This window comes from Branchiostoma belcheri, unplaced genomic scaffold (assembly GCF_001625305.1).
Source record: "Branchiostoma belcheri isolate BF01 breed outbred unplaced genomic scaffold, Haploidv18h27 scaffold352, whole genome shotgun sequence".
NCBI classification, from domain to species: domain Eukaryota; kingdom Metazoa; phylum Chordata; class Leptocardii; order Amphioxiformes; family Branchiostomatidae; genus Branchiostoma; species Branchiostoma belcheri.
The window spans coordinates 11,232-31,146 of record NW_017803968.1 but is presented as its reverse complement, the minus strand read 5'-3'; the positions used below and the strand labels follow the sequence as shown (position 1 = coordinate 31,146).

General features: G+C 45.4%; 1 pseudogene; it reads right to left on the bottom strand.

Annotated features, from left to right (window-relative positions):
* Window positions 1–5,011: 5,011 nt before the first annotated feature.
* LOC109475909 lies at window positions 5,012–12,054 on the bottom strand (annotated as a pseudogene).
* Window positions 12,055–19,915: the final 7,861 nt, after the last annotated feature.

Sequence of the window (19,915 nt, the reverse complement as noted above, 5' to 3'; positions counted from 1 at the left end):
TTGTCCTCCCAGTGGTCTTCTCTATATATGTTGAACATGTCTGCTTTTGTGGCACATTGCGGGAGGTGGACATTCTCGCTGTTTGGCTTGGCGTCCCCGAATCTTTTGGCGTAGCTGTCGAGCCACCCTTTTGTCATCAGGTACTTTTTGGAGTGGTATACCATTCCTGTTCTCCCATCTGGCAATATCTCTCCTCTAGCTTCGTACTTCTTTTTGATCTGATAGAATCTAAAGAAGTAATAAATGATAAGAAGACATGACAAAAGACTGCAGTGAACATGGGTGACGAACCCCTTGTAACGTTCTGGGTACATTGTCTTTGCGATATAGTACAATAACCCCTAAGTATTTGTGAGTATTGGGAGCTATATCCATCACAGGAACATGTTTAACGAGGTTCGAATTCTCTGTATATCTGCTGAGTTCTAAAAGCCAGTATTTACCTGGATTTGCCAACGCAGTAGGCCAGGCACCATGCTCTATGGCAAACTGCATAGCCTCCTATCGAAAAGTCGTAGTCTTTTACTTTTGCTTCGTCCTTCCTTCTATCAGCTTTTTCAAACGCTGTCCAGATGAACTGGCTTTGTTCAATCCGGTTCATTGTGATGCATGGGTTCGCATCGGGTGAATGAGAGGTAAACTGTGATGCAGAAACAGCCCTTCCGAACAGAGACAATGCTAGCTTCGTTGTCCACTTCGTCGTCTTCCTTTCGTCTCGGTATTGGTACAGCTGGGCGTCACCCAGGTCGACACGTCCCGTACATTTGTTATACAGTAAGACTACCTTTGGTTTGTTCTTTCTTGTTCCTGTTCTGGTTGCTGTTTCCTCGTACCCTGCTGTAGTGGCTGTTGGCAAAAAGGGTAGGCTTGTGACCTCCATCCTCGTACGTGACACACATGAGTGCAACTGCGTGAGTGGACATTTTCTTGTCTCTGACACTTCTCCATTTCTTAGTCTTGTTTCAATGCTCCCACGAAACAGTCATTTTCAGTTTTTCCTGACAGTGCCAGTCGCTATTGTGCGTTGTCGGTGGAGCTCTTGGAACAATACAGGTGACGTTAAGTAATTGTTCAAAGAAAGGTGATACCCTTTGTTGAGAAGGTCAGCTTCCGCCATCAGTCGCATCACTTGCGCATAAGTCGCTCCAAGCGGGTGCACAACAGCTCCGGGATGACGTGACTCCTGTACACTTCGAACCTGCTGATGTAGCCAATTGTACTATCTGTCTAGTTTGCCGCAATATACAAGACAAACACGCATTTATTAATACATAAGTACACACTTTTGTATATAAGTGTTTGGTATAAAAGATCTTCTCCATCATGTAGAGTGCTACATTCAGTGTAATTGTGATATTCCATTAAACATGTCAAAAAGACCCATTACCTTGTTAAATAGCTGCATGATGACTGCTCCCAGCTTCTTCATACTTTGGGGTTCATCCCAACCAAATGGAAGGCTTGAGGGAATGGACTCCTCCAGAGCACCAGCCTGTGAAAAGTCTACAAATGCAAGTAAATGTAAGAATAAAACACAACAAGCAGCAATTTTAATTATAGCATTTTGTCCCTCAGTGCAAAACATAATACCGGTGTCACTTGCTCTTGGTTCTGTTTAACCAGAAGAAGTATATGTTGTTTTCTTCTGCAGTTTGAGTGTACATCACAAACTTTATGGTACACAAACATCGACTTGAAACATTAATACCTCCTGCCATTTGTAGGCATCCTACATTGTACATTTCATGTAACATAATTTGTCATCCTTCTTCTCAGTCAAACTCATTTAACCCTACAGACCCCATTAACACTCACCATCTACCTCCGCCCGGCCAACAATAGACAGGCAGGCTCTCAGGGCCGTGGTCTTGCCTGCAGCTGGAGGCCCAATCGCCATTATGACTGGGCACTTGTAGTTGTGATCAACAATGGTCTCCTCCAGCCATCAGCGCACTTGCTGGCCAGTTCACCTCTTCCTGGAAGTACTCCTTCATGGCCTGTAGCAATTTTCGAAGCACAGCCACCGGGTGACCTTGAGGTTCATTAAGCTGACCAGGTGTTTTGGGTTGCGCCTCAGGTCCCCGCCGGCACCGCCACCCAATTTGTCTTTAAGTGCCCGTCACACATTGTCCCTACGGACAACATAGGTTTTGTGGTCTGTTGGGTCGACATTTTTGGTGTTCAGACTAGAGATGATTGCTTTCAGTCTCTGCTGCTTTTCACTGAAAAAAAAAACAACACTTTTTAAGACATGCCCATGGAATTAGCAAGAGCCAAATAAAATATGAACAATTGCAGACTGCAGAAGAAAACGGGCAGAGCGCGCAGAAATAAAACCAAGACGACATGGGAATGTACTACAAGACACAATTTAAGACTTAAAGCAACAATCTCGCAAGAAGGAGAGACCTTCCGACCATGAACATAACCACCCACCAGTACTGGGTGTGGTAACAAATCTCATGTACCGGTCTAAAAGTCCTTGCAATCCATTTTACTAAAGGAAGAAGGAGCAAATATCAGGTCAATGGTCCAATGTACAGGAAATGACAGTGGCTGTGCATTGTTTGCAGTATGAGACCAGTGTGCTGAGAGAGTTCGTGGAAGCACACGCGGAGTAAATTACAGCCATCCCCTGCGAGAAATAAAAACACGACGAGATGGGAATGTACTTTTGAAAGCAATTTAACATACTAGTTATTCCGCCTAACGTCCATGAATGTTAGACATCTAGGCAATGGGATACACAAGAAAACTTTTTTACTCAGGCAACTGGGTATAAATCGTTTTTTTTTAATCTATCAAGTTTCTTGAGTAACACTTTTCTTGTGTGTTCAGCCTGTGGCCAGTGGATATGCAGGGTAACACTTTTGTGACGTGTTCGCTGTTTACAACCTCACACCAACTGTTGATCACTAATTAAAGTTACTGAGATACGATCAAGTGTTATATTGACTTCCTGGGTTCACCACAGGATGAGTATCCTGCAGGGTCCATGAACTTACAACCCATATGCCGCGACATACCTCTTATACTGCTTGATTATCTCCTCCATATTATCGACTTGAATCTTTTCCCCCCATGAGTTTCCCTGTTGGAAAATTAACCAGATAGACGTACTTGGGGTCAACAAGTTCGGAGGCCTTCTGGCTGGGGGCGTACTGCCCACCAACACGGTAGTCGAAAAACTTGATCTTGGCCTTTACAATCCCCACATAGTGCCCCTCCTTGTAGGCCACAGCCACTCACTGGCCTACCTGGAGGGGCTTGGGTGGGTAGGTCCCGACGGCCTTTTTATTATTCAGGATTCTTATTTTAAATATACATGGACAAAAAATGAAGTACTCACATCCAATTCCTTCTTTCTCAAACTCTGAAATCTTTGGAGAAAGTAGGATGCGGTTCCGTTAACCTTTAGATAACATATAACAGCATTTTATTACTACATACATTGTATGTTTTCATACCCTGAGATAATAGTGTAAGACACTCTGAACATAAAATTGGTTATTTCATTTGGTATAGCCAATTCTTTTCAAAATCAAATGTGCAGTATGTTGGCGCCGCGCCCCCAGCATGCCCCATGGCATTCTTTAGTAATGTTTATTTAAAAGTCTATCTATACAGACATACAATGTAATGTTTGCATATTAAAACATAAGGAAAAAGGTGACCCTACCTGGCTGCAGCCAGAAGATGAGCTTGGCTGTGTACAGTGTACAATACAACCAAAACCACAATATGCTATTCAAAAATAAAAGTCCAGTACAACAATAAGCAGATGTCATACACTGGTGCTGGTGCCGGTTCTGCTGCGAGCGGTACTGGCGCAGGTCGCTGTTGTTGTTGGTCCTGTTACCGCTGCCGGTGACGTACTTCGCCTCGGACTTTAGGGCGGGTTACCATAGCGGTCGCTCACAATCTTGCGTCGCTTTTGTCCGTAAGGTGCCTGGCGCTGCAAGAAGTTGGTGTCATGGACGTCCTGACACTCTGCAGGTATGCATCATCATTTTCTGTCCATCAACAGTTTAAAAAAATACACACAAAGACTATAAAGGTCTCGTGGCCTCACCAGTGGGATCCTCAGCTGATTCCACCCTTCAATGGAAATTTCGGCCCTTTAAATCAGTATTTCCTCAGGATGGCGGGCCAGCAGCGCTCAGCACCACCTCCCACTGGTGAGCACTTGAAAACAACTAAAAACTAACTGCCAGTTCTCAAAAGAACGCGGTTCTATTCGCATAGAACACGGTTCTGTATCACAAAGTTCTAACAGCGGGGTCGTTCCGCATTCCGTCTCTCCAAGTACTTGTTCCAAATCCATGAGGACCCCGTTTCTGCTGCTTCTGCTGCTGATTTTGAGATGGACTTAACTTCTCTCCTGATGAATCCCAACTGTCTTAGCCACTTCTGCAGAGATGAGGCCACGAAACCCCTGCATCCAACCTCGACCGGGTAACACGCCGCCTTCCATCCTCTATCCCTGCAGACTGCTAGCAGCTCTCCATACTTTGTTAGTTTCCTCTCATAGGCTTCCTCTACATTATCTTCCCATGGGACTGTGAGTTCCCCCAACATCACTTCTCGAGCACTCTTGGACCAGATAACAATATCGGGGCGAAGCGAAGTCAGTGCTATCTCTTCTGGAAAACCAACTTTACCATCCAAATCAGCCCTTACTTCCCAGTCATTAGCAGCTGAAAGGGTACAGCGTTTGAAGCTGGTGTGCTGGCATGGCTCGGAACCTTCTTTCATAAATGGGGTGAAGTACTGGATGTCGAAGGGTATCTCCTCAGCATTGACATGCCATCAACAAAATGGCCTAGCTAGTTCAATGAAGAACATTGTTTCCAAATCGGTTAAACAATTTGACTGCAACAAAATCAGTGCAAACTGCAGTAATTCCTGCCCCCCCCCCCCCTTGAGATATTCCAATGAAACAATGTATGATTTATGAAGACCCGTACAGTATTTTCCCGCCGTGCCTGGTGCATGTAAAGAGACATCCGCCTCACACCCTGTCCAGCAGCTCTACTGGGGTGTACTGCACTGCAGGCACCCAGCGGCGTGTGGTGTTAGTGGCTGGTAGGGCAGAGAACTCCATGAAGTTCTCACGGAGGTGTGACTTCACTACAGCTGAAAGTCGTTCCTTCAGACTCTGCACCTGTCACACCTGGCAAAATGTCACCAGGTGACAGGTCTTGACTACGAGCCTGTGAAAACATTTTAAATATGAAAAGGTTAAATAGTTTGCACTGGCGGAGTCTATATGGAATTTGAGGAAGTGTTAAATATTTGCAAGATAGCATATTACAGAAAAGCATATTAGATAGGTCTATTTTGGAGCTACACATTTACAAAGAATAATATCTTTATCTCATACCTGAGGTACAGATGATAGTCCCTCAGGGTTCTTCTTGAGAGGCAAGGCAAGGCGTGACGTCCAATTAAACATCGCCGCGTAACTCTCTGAGTGTGTCCCAATTCAGTGTTTGAAGATTAGTCAGAAAACTGTTCTCATTAAATTTGGAGAACTTTCGAGAGGTGATGTATTTTGGTACGGAACTAGGCCGTCTTGATTTTCTGACACAAAACAGCATAGTGGTCTGATAGGGTGGAATGCACCACACCATGCTCACACACCTGATGTGAATCACTGCAATAAATGTGACTGACAACTGGGCACTGACAACACAATTACATGCATATCACCATATGGTGTGCACTCTGGAGCAAAATGGTCTCACTAGTGATAATTGATAATGCATATCACTAAGCAATGGATCGAAAACATGAATTAGTTTCAGTGAATGCAGACTATCACATTAAAAAGGCTTACTGTGTTAGGTAAATATAAAAGAGGCAAACACACAAACCTGATCAGGACATTGTTGCTGGCCTGTGGATAGTTCGAGTGGCCTCGACCCATTTCTGGATGGATCACATCCTCTGCTTTTGCCGCTCGCTCTTCACATTCTATTTTGTACGCCATACTGTGCATGGTGCAGGTGAGAGAGGACGGGACGTTTTGTACATCTCACCGGTACACTGCACATCTAGTGGGTCACACTTCTTGCATGTGCACCTCTTCTTTCCGTGGAAGTTATAGCTGCCACCTTTCCACTTGTGAATGTTCCTTGCATGATGTTGTCCAAGGGCTCGCATCATCTTTGCATATAGTGCAGCATCTGTTCCACTTTGCACCAGAGCTGCGAAATGATTGATCTTTGCTTGCTTGATCATGTCAACCGCAGGTTGCAGATTGGTATTTATTGATGCAAAAACATTTCAGCTTGTCCAGTTCGTACGTACTATGTCTCTGTTTGTAGCCCTTAGAGAACGTTTTCATGGATGCCAGCTTCTCCAACTGCTTTCCGTGGGCCCTGCCCACGTGGCCACCACAGTACATGACCTTGGACTCCGAGAAGAACTTTTTAAAGGATTTCTCGCGTGTACTGTCGGCGTCCTGCCAATGGACTTCTACTTCCATGCCTTCGTGTTTCAGTTCTTCCCATATAAGCTCGAATCCTTCGGCTGACTTTGAGGTTCCTGGAAACAGGGGTACGCTGTCTGCTGTGGTGACGTCTTTACCCCTCATGCAGAGATGGACTGCTGCAAGAAGCGCATTTTCACAGTAGTCCACGAGAAGCACCGACATGTTCTTACTGTGGTGCCCACGCGTGTGATAGACACCATCACCGGATGTCACAGCTCTCTTCCAGCTACCTACTTTAGTTGGGTCCATCTCCTTCATATTGGCCCGGGCTCTCTTCATCTGTACATCTAGGATGTTGTGGACGTGTGGATAGGCCTTGCTGAGGATGTTGTAATATGTGTTGAAGGAAAAGATGAGGATACCAAGACCGAGGTGTAGAGCCTGGTTATATTTCTCGTACGTGTTCCCGTTCAAAATGAAAGACAGGGCCAAAGAATGCCCAGCAATCTGTCTCTTCTCGCAAATATGTGGAGGCATCAAACGTGACACCCCCACCTTTGCAGCCAGTGCACATGAAGACAGCCCTCATGTTGCCCCCAAGCCAACTCGTTCTGTTTTCCAAGGTACCAAAATAGCGTTGCATCCCTTTGTTGAACCGTTTCTTTTTGCATTTACCCAATGGGGAGGGAAAACAATTCTTGTTAGTTAAAAAAAAAAACAATCACAAAAATGGTTCTAGGACATGATCCCTTGGTTTATTCATTGTTTCCACTGTTACAGTATTTTTGCAGCTACACTCATAGACCTACAATGGATTGGTCTACCTCAGTATCATTTCCCCAATCTGCCACTGTTGAATTTTATCTGTACAACTAAAAACTGAAATCAAATTCTAGGCATGCAATGACTAACATATGCAACTATTTGTAAGGTTAATTACTTCATGTGTGAAATGAAAGTCATGGGGCAGACACAGCTGGTGACATACACAACCTTCAAAATCACTTGCTACCCACCTGTTCAATCAAGTATCCCACAGATTCACCATATGCGATGAACATGGGTGTTGCCATGGTCTTCCAGGTTCTTGTGGATCTTTCCATCTGGTAAACGGGCAGAGACCCGCATGCTGATGTTGATGGCTCATCCTCGGACAGAGGCCTGCATGGCTCGTCATCTGACAGAGGCCTGCATGCTGACGTTGATGGCTCGTCCACCTCAGATTCTAAACTCTCAAACCAAGCTCTTATTGAATCCCCTGAGAATAGAGATAGTCGCTATATTCAATAGAAATTCTCAACAAAATACCAACAGCAACGTAGTGTAGACTTTTAATAATGTGAGATGATGACTAAAAATCGAGGTATGGCCAAGCAAAGCACGAGAAAAAAAAAACATACCAAGGACAAGTGAGTATTACCTTTGCCGTAAAACGTCCACCGCGACCTTTGGGTCTTGCCAGGCGTCACCATAAATAACCGTGCCTTTGTCGTAAGTTCTGACCTCATAAGCGACCGGTGGCTCGAAGGGCATGTTTCTCGAACCCTGTCCTTCCCCCCTGGTTTCGGCTGAGCGCTTACCCATCGCTGAAAAACGTTTGCTGTTCTTCGTCTCTTTCTTTGTCCATTCCCCACTGCCTGCCGCTCGGGCTCCGCCATTATGAAAGCAGAATGAGGCGGTTGGCGCGAATGACGTCACGGGGCCAGGTCTGTCACTGGCTGTTCCAATATACCACGATGGTCAAATTTGGGCCCAAATATTCCAACCTTTTAATCGAACCGAATCATGTTCGATATGACGTCATTCGAATCGAATCATGTTCGATTTGACGTCAATCGAACCGAACGTTCGTTCGATCCGGGATCACCCGCGGTCATGTACAGTAAAACCCGCGGCTTCAAGCCCGTTTTTCATGGGTACCGCCTAACAGTGAAAAATCTACCTTTTCACAGATATAAACCGATTTCGGGACAGTATATCTATGCCCAGTTTTATAGTGGATATGTAACATGTAACGAAGCTACTGCCGCCATCGTGTGTGACCTTGAAGAGCGTAATTGTTGTTTACGGGGATATAGGTTACCCCCTACACTTACTCACACGACCTGACATGCGTGTAAACATGATATTTAAACTGCAACAAAAACAAATTCAATTTACCTCAGAAACATTTTAAATTGTTGGCAAGACAAAAATCTCGATCTGTGTCGGACGAATTTTTTAAAGATGGCGGCATTCTGGAATTATCGGTCTTGGAAGTTAAAAAAAGGGCATTTTTGGCGAATTTGTCATCCTTAGGAACACTTTAACTTTGAAATAAGGAAAACTGTCCGACTCAAATCTTAATTTTGTTATACTGGTCTCTAAAATGCAAGAATGTGGGATTTTCTGGGAGATTTGGGGTCGGTTTAAATCAATTGTTTGGTTCTTGACGTCGATTGTTCTAGAATAGGCATTCGACGCGTTGAGAGTGATTTCACACACATTTAATCACTGTAAAAAAAAACAACATTTGAGGTATATGCAGTGCTGATTTCATCACATTTGGACAAGAGAGTCCCTGTGAAACTTTTAATTATAGCTTAAAAAATGTTTACGGTTAAAACTGGCTCCACGGAAGCCGCGCGTGGAACCCCGGTAACCTGATACCCCTCCGTAGAATTGGAAACTTTACCCTAGAAATTGACCGCCGTGTACCCCCACTGGAAAATGGAACTACCTTTTTTCACTGGCAAATCGGGTCAGGACGCAAATGGAAACGTCAACGACCCCAGTTAAACCGGAAGCGATCGGGGCCCGTGGAATGCGGGCGAAAAACAGCGATTTCGACACTTTTACAGTCCATGAAGGACAAATACTGAAACTGAAACTTTATTCATCAAAACAACATTGCAGGCTGAAACAGCCTGAATTGTGTTGCAAGTCACATGTAATTCCATATTAATAATAACAATTGTAACATTTTAGCGTTAAAAAGATTTAGTGTTAAAAGAAATATCCGATAATGACGTATTGTATAAAATATCGATAACACATTAAAATATAGACAATAATTGAGTGGAACAAGTTAAGAATACAAATACAAGGAGGCAATAAAATTTTTTATAAAAGTCTATAGTGTCCTTCAGATTTTAAAAAGTCTATAGTGTCCCTCACTGCTGCAGGATGTTGAGTGATCTGGGGATAAATGATTGTCTATGTCTCTCAGTACGGCTAAGTGGTATCTTGTAGCTGGAAGTCTGACGGCGTAGTTGGTAGGTTGTCCGTCTACCCGGCTCAAGGAACTGCTGGCAAGGGTGAGTGTCATCCGCCATCACCCTCCTGAGTTCATCACCACTACAATTTATAGATGGTTTTTAAAACGAGTTTTAGGTAAAACTACTAATGAATACCGGGGAAAAGGGGCCTTTTTGTGAAGATAACCCTCTAAGCTCGTTTGGCCGAAACATGGCGACGCTGTTTGAAGCGGCGAGGCTTGGTAGCGTCGGATGTAATCAAAGGTATCGAAAAAAAATTCATAAAAAATCAACATTTAAGAACATGAGAAAACCCAAACGTGTGTTTATTAATATTACTACTATTATTACACTTCCAAAGTATCGTTGATTTCTACCGCGGCTTTAGCCTGGAAACTCGATTTTTTTAAAACTGGGCGTGGTTTCATAACTATGGTTGACGTCATAGAATTTTGCATAAATTATCGTCTTACAATAACGCACCCTCTGACAAAAATTCAAAGTCAATACCCAAATGCAACTTTTATTTTTAAAAGACTCAAAGTCCTCAGGCACCCTTCAATACTACCAATACTTCTCTAGTTATGCTGACCTCACTAAAAAGAAATGCACAAACCCACAGCTCTGAAAATATGACCTCTTGGTAGGTAATAAAGCAGGAAACAGTACTGTACAGTGTATTTCACACAATTTCTTTTGTATCAAATAAGTACTAGTACTATATTTGAATTCACTTGCTTACAATAGATAAGGGCACAGGACAAAAAGATCATTCATTTGACTGGCTGATTTATGCACAGTCCTTTAATGTATTGAAATCATTTGTATTACGTGTATATGTACTGGTTAGGGGTTGTTACTTACATCTCCGGAGGGTGTCGGGAGTTTGCTCTCTGTTATGTTCTTGATCTTGAACTTGGAACGAGGCGGGTCGATACCTTTGGATGGTCTTTATTCAGGAGGGTTAGTAACTCTGAGGTACAAAGAGGCGTCTGCTCAATCTGGGGTCCCGGCAGAAAGAGAGCGTGGTAGGGTCACCAGTTACTTGAGACCACTTGGACTAGTCTAATACATGTAGTAAGAGAGGGGTGTTTCCTGGCTTGACTTTAATATCGCTACACTCTCCAATACTGGTTTGGGAGAATGCCACTCCCAAAGTATCCACATGCCATTCTGCAAGTTACAGACAAAGGATCTGTATTGAATGTATATTTTGCTTATGTGTTGCTTCTTGAGCAAGTATGTAATGAGCTGAGCCCCCTCTCTCTCTCACACAAACACACACACACACACACACACACACACACACACACACACACACACACACACACACACACACACACACACACACACACACACACACACACACACACACACACATACAATACACACATACAATACACACATACAATACACAAAAACACATACACTCGTGGAGCGCGTGGAGCGTGGCCAGCAGGTGGTGAATCTTGTCTTCTGCGACCACGAACAGCTGCTGGTTCTGGCGGGCACTCCTGGAAGTTGCTGGGTGCTGGGCTTTATCCAGTGGAACGAGTTTTTCTGTCCTCTCTTCAACGACCTCGGTGGGACTTAGATGACCTTCACAGGCATGGTGGAGGAACTCGTCCATCTGATTCAACTTCTTGCCTACAAAGAAGAAAGCAAAATGAAAACATTGACATGTAAATGCATACCCTCTATCCGTGAGTGACCTATCCATCACTACATCTTGTTCCATAGTCTTAAAACAAACACGTTAAATTCCGTGATGTAAAAAAATCCCTGTTAAAAGCATTCCTTGGTAAGCACTTCTATTTCAGGTGACATTGCATAGGCAAACAATGATATGATGGCAATGAAAGTATTAAATTTTTTCTAGAAATTTGGGGAGTAATAAATAAAGACTTGTAACCTTATAAAACTGTTATCTACTAAACAACTCACCCGGACATTCCTTAGCCCACGTCAGCTTCTCGAGATCGTCTACGTCGTCCTGCCGGAACCTCCTCGCACCCCTGATGTTTTTACATGTGGCTTGGTCGCCAATTACTCCCTAAAGACAACAATTACAAAAGACATTTTAGCATCCAATAGTAACACATGGCACTTAAAACAGATCAACATCCATTCAATTTATTAGCACTGACTATTAATAAGTTGGTCATGACGTATCAAATATCGTTGGAATATCATAGTTTGTATTGGAAATCCAGGCCAGTAATTTTGTTTTTAACAACTGTCATTCATGGCATGAGTCACACTTTGAAATCATGATTTGGAATGTAACAGCGTAGTAGTTCGCTTGTCTCACTCGCGCCTGATACTTGAAAACATGTACAGACAAACCCCAAGTGAGCCTCGCTTGACCACGCCACCGCACATCCTCCTCAGACAGGATGTACACATGTGCCGCCAGAAAGTAGTACGTGATAAGTTCGCAGCATCTGGTTATACGTGTTCTTTTTTTAACATTTGACGTAATTCCCCGATTGTGCTAAATCTTCTCAGTAACAAGATACTATAACCATGTTTGTTTTTATTTTATGTTTATTAGCCCCGTTGTTATACATACTAGTCCAGAGCGGATGAATACGGAACATCCCGTCGCACACCGACCTAGCTTCAGTTGGAGAGGAAGGGCGGTGGTGTGAGGTGGGTGCTGCAATGTCTGGCTGTTTTGTGTTCCAAATTGTCTCTTCATTGTTTTTCAACTTACCGAGACTGAATCTTAAAGACGTGGTGGTTACTCAAATGTAGATGTGGACAAGTTCCTGTAGAGGAAAGACGATTTATTCTGCCGGCCGTTGGTGGAATTCGCCTCGCCACTATGTCAGTTTGTCCAAGGACATTATACTCTGTGTATAATGTCCTTGGTTTGTCCAAACCTGTTTGCCTGGTGTGTAGTTCATAATTTTAGGAAACATTCTGTACTGTGGTGATCGACAATGAGCCCCTTTTCTAACAGTTCTGACAAAACTAGCCAAGGTTTAGTATTTGTAAGGCCGACCGCGGCTGATGTTGCCATGTAGAAATAACCCCCTTTAGGATAATGGTTTGATCCGATGTACGCATGCGTACTGCGCAGTTGGTTTGAGAGAACAAAGAATACACTCAGTCGTCTCTATGCTCTGGCTTCGCTGGTCGTAATTGCGTTGTCATCTGGAACAGGAACTGTGATCTGGAACGAGGATTGGTAGGGTAACATTTGGAGGTTCTACCGAGATCCTATTTCCTGGAGTAACGGAGCGGATGAAGCGATTGCGACGAAGAAACTGCCACTGCCGCCGGAGTGAGAGAGAAAAGTTCGCGCCAAAAGTGGTCACGGGACAAAAGGTCAGAGAGGTCAAATCATCGTAAACAAAACAAAGTTCAAGGGTTAACAAGATGGCGCCGCGGTTGTAAGGGGGAGGGCGACTGCAGTATTGTTGCTACGAAAGAGAGGTTGAAAGTCGGTGCGCTGAATCAAGATTACGGTAGTTTTAGAGGGATATTTGAGCACTACAAGAGAAGTATGGCGGAAGGAGGAAAAGGCGCACAGAACAGTAGTAGTGACGATAAAACATCAGGTCCTCAGACGCCGGAGGTGACGATGAAAAACCTAGTTGATGCCACCACGAACCTGGCACGAGTAGTAAACGGTTGTTTCACTGGGATAGAGCGCTTGGGAGAGAGACTGGCCACTTTGGAGGGTGAATCTGCTGGAGAAGGAAGCCACACTGTAAGAAGAGCACTCTGGCAATCGGAGAAGAAGTCAAGGTGGAAGGTGGATAGCAGCAAGGGCAACCAACAAGCAGGGTCCAACCACAAGAAGGAGTTCAAGATAACAGGACAGGTGGGGCAGCTGAGATTTCAGTCCCTCACATATCAAATCAAGAGTGGTTTGAGGCAGGGATATACAGAGGAGGAGGTGGTAGATGCAGTAATCAGGGCGATACCAGCCGGGTCACCTCTTCGGACTTACCTGGAAGGGAAAGAACAGTTGAACCTCACATTGGTCGAACAGGTGATAAGAGCCCATGGATTAGAGGAAACTGCTACCGACCTGTACCGTAAGTTAAGCATCGGATGCCAAGAAGAAGGGGAGTCTTCACAAGGCTTTGTCACAAGGATGATGGGGCTGAGAGACAAGGTGGTAGAAGCATCAAAGGAAGAAGATGGACTATATGACGCCAAATTGGTCCAGGCGATGTTCCTCCGCTCCGTACAAACAGGCCTGAGGGACAATAACATTAGGATGGAGATGAAGCCGCACCTGGTAGCCAACTCCAACAGTAGCGACATCCTACTGTTGGAGAAGTTGAGCCGAGCCATCGTGGACCAGAAAGAACGGGACGAAAAGCTCGCATCAACAAGCTCACCTCAACAAGCTCACGTCAACAAGGTCACTGTAACAAGCCCGCGGTGCAACCAATGTACACAACAGGGGATGGAGCTGTGCCGTCATTGTTTCAGGTGTGGGGGAAACAACCACATCGCTCGGTGGTGCCGAAACAAGAACCAGGGAAACGCTTCAGGGGCACCCCAAGGGGACGAGGGGTCGTCCTAGGCAGCTCACAACCGTCCCAGAAACGACAACAACAAACAACACCAAATAATAACAATCAACAGCCCTCGGTAACAACAACTAACAACAAACAACAACAACAAACAGCAACAGCAAACAACAATCAACAGCAATCGGTTCACGTCAACGCCATGACTGCGTCACATCTAACACCAAAACAAAGAACTAAAATAACAAAGTTAGTCGGGAATCGGTGCCTGGTGTCGTGTAAGATGGATGACCAGCCAGTCCTGGCATTATGGGACACCGGTGCACAAGTGAGTATCATGACAGATACGTGGAGAGAGAAGAATCTACCAGAGATCAAGGTCAGACCAGTAATAGAGATACTTGAGGACACAGCAAGCCTCAACTTACAGGCGGCAAATGGTACAGAGATCCCATACAGTGGATGGGTAGAGGTCAGTTTTAAACTAAGCGAAGATGACTCACCAGCTATCTCTGTGCCATTTCTGACAACCAACAGCCCTAGTCAGGACCATCCGATAATTGGATACAACGTCATCGAAGAAATCCAAAAGCGTTGTGGGAGTGACTCTGCCCTGCTGTCGAGGGCGCTGCCGGTTCGGCCACAGAGGGCGGCGGCCCTGGTTAACCTGATAGAAGAGTTCAGCGTCCCGAACCCGGCAGGAGTGCGGGTCGGCAGGAAGAGAGTTCGGCTACCACGAGGGGCAACAGTTCAAGTTAGGTGCAGGATTCCTCGCGGCTCAGTGGAGGAGAAACAGATCATGCTGTTTGAACCAGATGAAGCCGGTGATTGGCCCACGGGCCTGGAAGTGGGACCGGCACTCATCCCAGTTAACTCAACGGGGATGATCAAGGTGCCTGTAACCAATCCCAACCAATATGATGTCTATCTGCCGGCAAAGACAGTGTTGGGTCGAGCAGAACCAATACGATCAGCAGTACCGGTTGAGCTGAGGAGAGTGCCTGAGGGATCTCAACACCCAACAACTGAGGACAGGAGACCAGTGAGCGAAGAACCACAGCAAACACCACAGCAAGCTCAAGTAAACACTGTTCAGGCAGAAGATGAGTTGTGGGACCCTCCAGTTGACCTGTCACACTTGAGCGAGGAGCAGAGGAAGATTGTGAAACAGATGCTCCGGGAGGAATCAGGTGCATTTTCTCGAGATGAGTCTGATATCGGCAGTATTGAAGGTCTCAAGCTGAAACTCAACTTGACAGACACAGAGCCAGTGCAAAAGAATTACGTCTCCATCCCAGCACCTCTGTATAAAGAAGTGAGGGAGTATATTGAGGACCTCATCAACCAGGGGTGGATTACCAAATCAAAGTCACCCTACTCCTCTCCGATGGTGTGCGTCCGAAAGAAGGATGGGAGCATGAGGCTCTGCATTGACTACCGCGCCTTGAACGAGAAGACAATGTCAGACAGGCAACCACTACCGAGGATCCAAGACATCTTGAACCGCCTGAAAGGAAGCACCTGGTTTTCCGTCCTGGATCAGGGTAAGGCCTACCATCAAGGCTACATGGATGAGGAAAGTCGGGAGTTCACAGCGTTCGTTACTCCATACGGCTTGTACGAATGGGTTCGAATTCCCTTCGGTCTTAAGAACGGACCTCCAGCATATCAGAGACACATGGAAGAGGTATTAGAAGGCCTGAGCCACGTGATCTGTGAACCCTATATGGACGATACCATGGTCCATAGTGACACGTTTGAATCCCATGTTGAGCGGAACAGGAGGGTCTTACGTCGCCTTCAGGAGCACGGGTGCAAGCTTAAACCAAAGAAGTGCATCATGTTCAGGCGGCAAGTGAGATACGTGGGGAAATTAGTAACTGCTGAGGGCTACACCATGGACCCCGAGGACACGGCAGCTGTCAATGCGCTGAAGGAGAAAACACCTACCACAGTAGGGGATGTGCGGAAGCTGCTGGGATTCCTTGGGTACTACCGGACATACATTAAGAACTTCAGTCAGATTGCCAAGCCCCTGTATGATTTGCTGTCAAATCATGCCCCAAAACAACCAATCAAGTGGACAGAAGAACACCAGAGAATACTCTGCCAACTCACGGAACAGCTGACTAGCCCACCAGTGATGGCATACCCAGATTTCGAGCGACCCTTTGTACTGCACACTGATGCATCAGCTCAGGGTCTCGGTGCTGTATTGTACCAGCAAAGTGAAGGGAAGCTGCGGGTAATAGCCTATGGATCGAGGACCCTGACTCAGGCGGAGAAGAACTACCACCTCCATTCAGGGAAGCTCGAGTTTCTCGCCTTGAAGTGGGCTGTCACTGAAAAGTTCCGGGACTATCTGTACTACGCACCATCGTTCGAAGTGTATACCGACAATAACCCCCTCACCTACGTTCTGAGTACGGCCAAGTTGAATGCGACAGGTCACCGATGGGTGGCAGAGTTGGCGGACTATAACTTCAGCATCAAGTACCGACCTGGGAAAGCCAATGCAGACGCAGATGTGCTGTCAAGAGTACCACGTCCAAGTCCAGGAGATGCTGAGCGGTTTATGGCTACCTGCACAGAAGAAGTGAGTGGTGATGTACTGAGTGCCACCACCCAGGCCATGCAGGCGGTTGATCAAGGAGATGCCACATGGATAAGTGCTATCACTACGAACATTGACAGTCTACCACCTGAAGATAAGAGTGCAAGTATGGGACCATTGAGCAAGAAGGAGATCGGTGAAGCGCAACGTCGAGACTCAGCCATTAGAAAGGTAATTGAACTGAAAGAAGAAGGGAGGAATCCCACTACCCGAGAGAGGCAAGACAACTCATTCGGTACAAGAGAGTACATGCGGGAGTGGAAAAGGCTTCAGATCGATGATGAGGGCATTCTCCGCCGGAGAGCTGGTCCAGTTCTGCAAATAGTGCTTCCAAAGGACTATAGAAACATTGTATACCAAGAACTACATGACAAAATGGGCCATCTGGGAGCAGACAGGGTTGTCAGCCTGGCAAGACAACGGTTCTACTGGCCAAAGATGCAGAGAGACATAGTTGAATACTGCACCTCCAAGTGTCAGTGCATTAAGCGCCGGAAGCCAAACATTCCAGACAAAGCTCCACTTACTAACATCATCACCACTGAGCCGCTACAACTGGTGTCTATTGACTATGTCCACCTTGAAAGGAGCAAAGGTGGCTACGAGTACATTCTGGTGGTTGTGGACCATTTCACACGGTTTGCTCAAGCATATGCCACCAGGAATAAGGCAGGGAGAACAGCAGCAGAGAAGCTCTTCAATGACTTCATTCCTAGATTTGGGTATCCTCTCAAGATTCACCATGATCAAGGAGCGGAGTTTGAAAACAGGTTGTTTCAACGCCTACATCAGCTGAGTGGAGTGTCGCCCTCGAGAACAACTCCCTATCACCCCCAGGGAAACGGTCAAGTGGAGAGGTTTAATCGGACTTTGCTAGCGATGTTACGTGCTCTCCCAGAATCCCAGAAGACAGATTGGAAGGCGTCTCTTAACAAGGTGGTTCATGCGTACAACTGCACCCGACATGAGAGCACCGGTTACTCTCCCCACTTCCTGTTGTATGGACATCACCCCCGACTGCCAGTGGACCTTATGTTTGGGATTGAAGACAAGGAGCATGAGGTTCAATCATATCCTGAGTATGTCAAGAGATGGAAAAGGGGCATGCAGGAGGCCTACAGGATTGCGAGTCAGCAGGCCAGGAAAACAAGTGCAAAAGGGAAGAAACAGTACGACAGAAAGGTGCACGGTCTCAGTCTGTCCAGTGGTGACCGGGTCCTTGTTAGAAATATGACAGACCGAGGAGGACCGGGCAAGTTGCGTTCCCACTGGGAGGACAAAATCCACATCGTTGTGAAGCAAAAGGGGAAAAATATCCCCGTGTATGAGGTACGCCCAGAGTGCCAAGAGGGAAGATCACGAGTGTTGCATAGAAATATGTTACTCCCATGCGAGGGACTGCCCCTAGAGGTCCCAGTTCCCAAACAGAGTAGAAGGAGAACACCTCAAGAGGAGGAGGGGAGAGGTAGTGAGAAAGAAGAAGCGGTGCCCAGCAGAGTAGAAGAAGATGAAGAGGCTGAACCTGAGAACCAGTCAGAAGCTGTGCCCAGCAGAGTAGAAGAAGATGAAGAGGCTGAACCTGAGAGCCAGTCAGGAGGCTCAAGACAGCGATAGTGACAGCGAGAAAGAAGAATCTGCACTAAGTGGAGTTGAAGTTGAACATGATCAGCAGTTCAATGGATCCCAAGATGGGGAGGAGGTACCAGAACTAGACAGGCCGAGACGAAACAGGAGACCCCCACAGACTTTAACATATGATAATGTAGGGGGAGACCCTGCTTATGTAAGAGTTCCGGCCGTAAACACAGTAGGGGCATGGCCCCAGTACACGGGGAACATGGGGATGTGGCAGCCCGGACAATTGTTTCATAGCTGTCCCCATTGCAGGCACCTCATTCCGGTGGTTCGCATGTATCTATAACCAAGAGACTGATGAATTCAAGCTATATGGACTCTGGTCTAGAACAATCAGTGAATTGAGACTGATGAATTCAAGCTATATGGACTCTAGTCTAGAACAATCAGTGAATTGTTGGAGCTAATCATAGTTAGCCGTGAAGTCTGAAGTTAGCTAGAAAGGGACAGTTGTAAATGCATGATATGAGTACGAGGAATACGTCAAGCAGTAATCAACTGTGTGAGGTCGAGATGACTTCTAGAGCAAAGAAACAGCTGTGCAGTAAGAAAGGTCATCATGACCTCTAAGTGACAAAAAGTAATGAGAGTCGAAGGAGAGATAAACTTGCTGGGTTTATAGATTTAGGAGTTAAGTAGTAACAATAAGGAGTTATCTCAAGTTAATTCAAGATGTTATAAGTGCCAAATAAGAGATAAAAGGAAAGGACTAACACGATGTAGGGTAGATGCTAATGTTTATTACTATTTATACTCTTAGTTACATTGTTATTCCCTAAGTTTAACATTTCAGGATGCCTGTAGCTGGAGGAAATGAGTTACCTTATAGTATCGAGTTCCCAGTTTAACAGTTCTATGTGTTATTTACAACAGTTCAATAGTTATAGTCAAATGTCGGGACGACATCTCAGCCAGGGGGGGCGTGTGTTGCCATGTAGAAATAACCCCCTTTAGGATAATGGTTTGATCCGATGTACGCATGCGTACTGCGCAGCTGGTTTGAGAGAACAAAGAATACACTCAGTCGTCTCTATGCTCTGGCTTCGCTGGTCGTAATTGCGTTGTCATCTGGAACAGGAACTGTGATCTGGAACGAGGATTGGTAGGGTAACACTGACATCTGTGATGGATTATCTTGTTTACGTGTCCGCGGGCGAGAACTGTGTGCTGGACAATATTTTCGGACGACTTGGTCTAAATGATCATAAAGCCTGACACATATTTCTTATATTTGTTATTTATGTTGTGATATATTTCAGCCAAAAATAAGATGTCTATAATATTCTGTAGCAGGTTATTGTACAAGTGACAAGGCTCCAACTGTCTCCACTGGAATTTCCTTAGCTGACTAAAATGTCCGCTAATGTGCTTTGGAGAATCTGACCATTTTTTTAAATTCTGGTCGGCACCGATTAGAATAAAAGACCAATTTCATAATTATCTGACTTACAGTACAAATCTTTGTTTCCTCTACAGCAACTCCTGAAGTGAACATCAAACA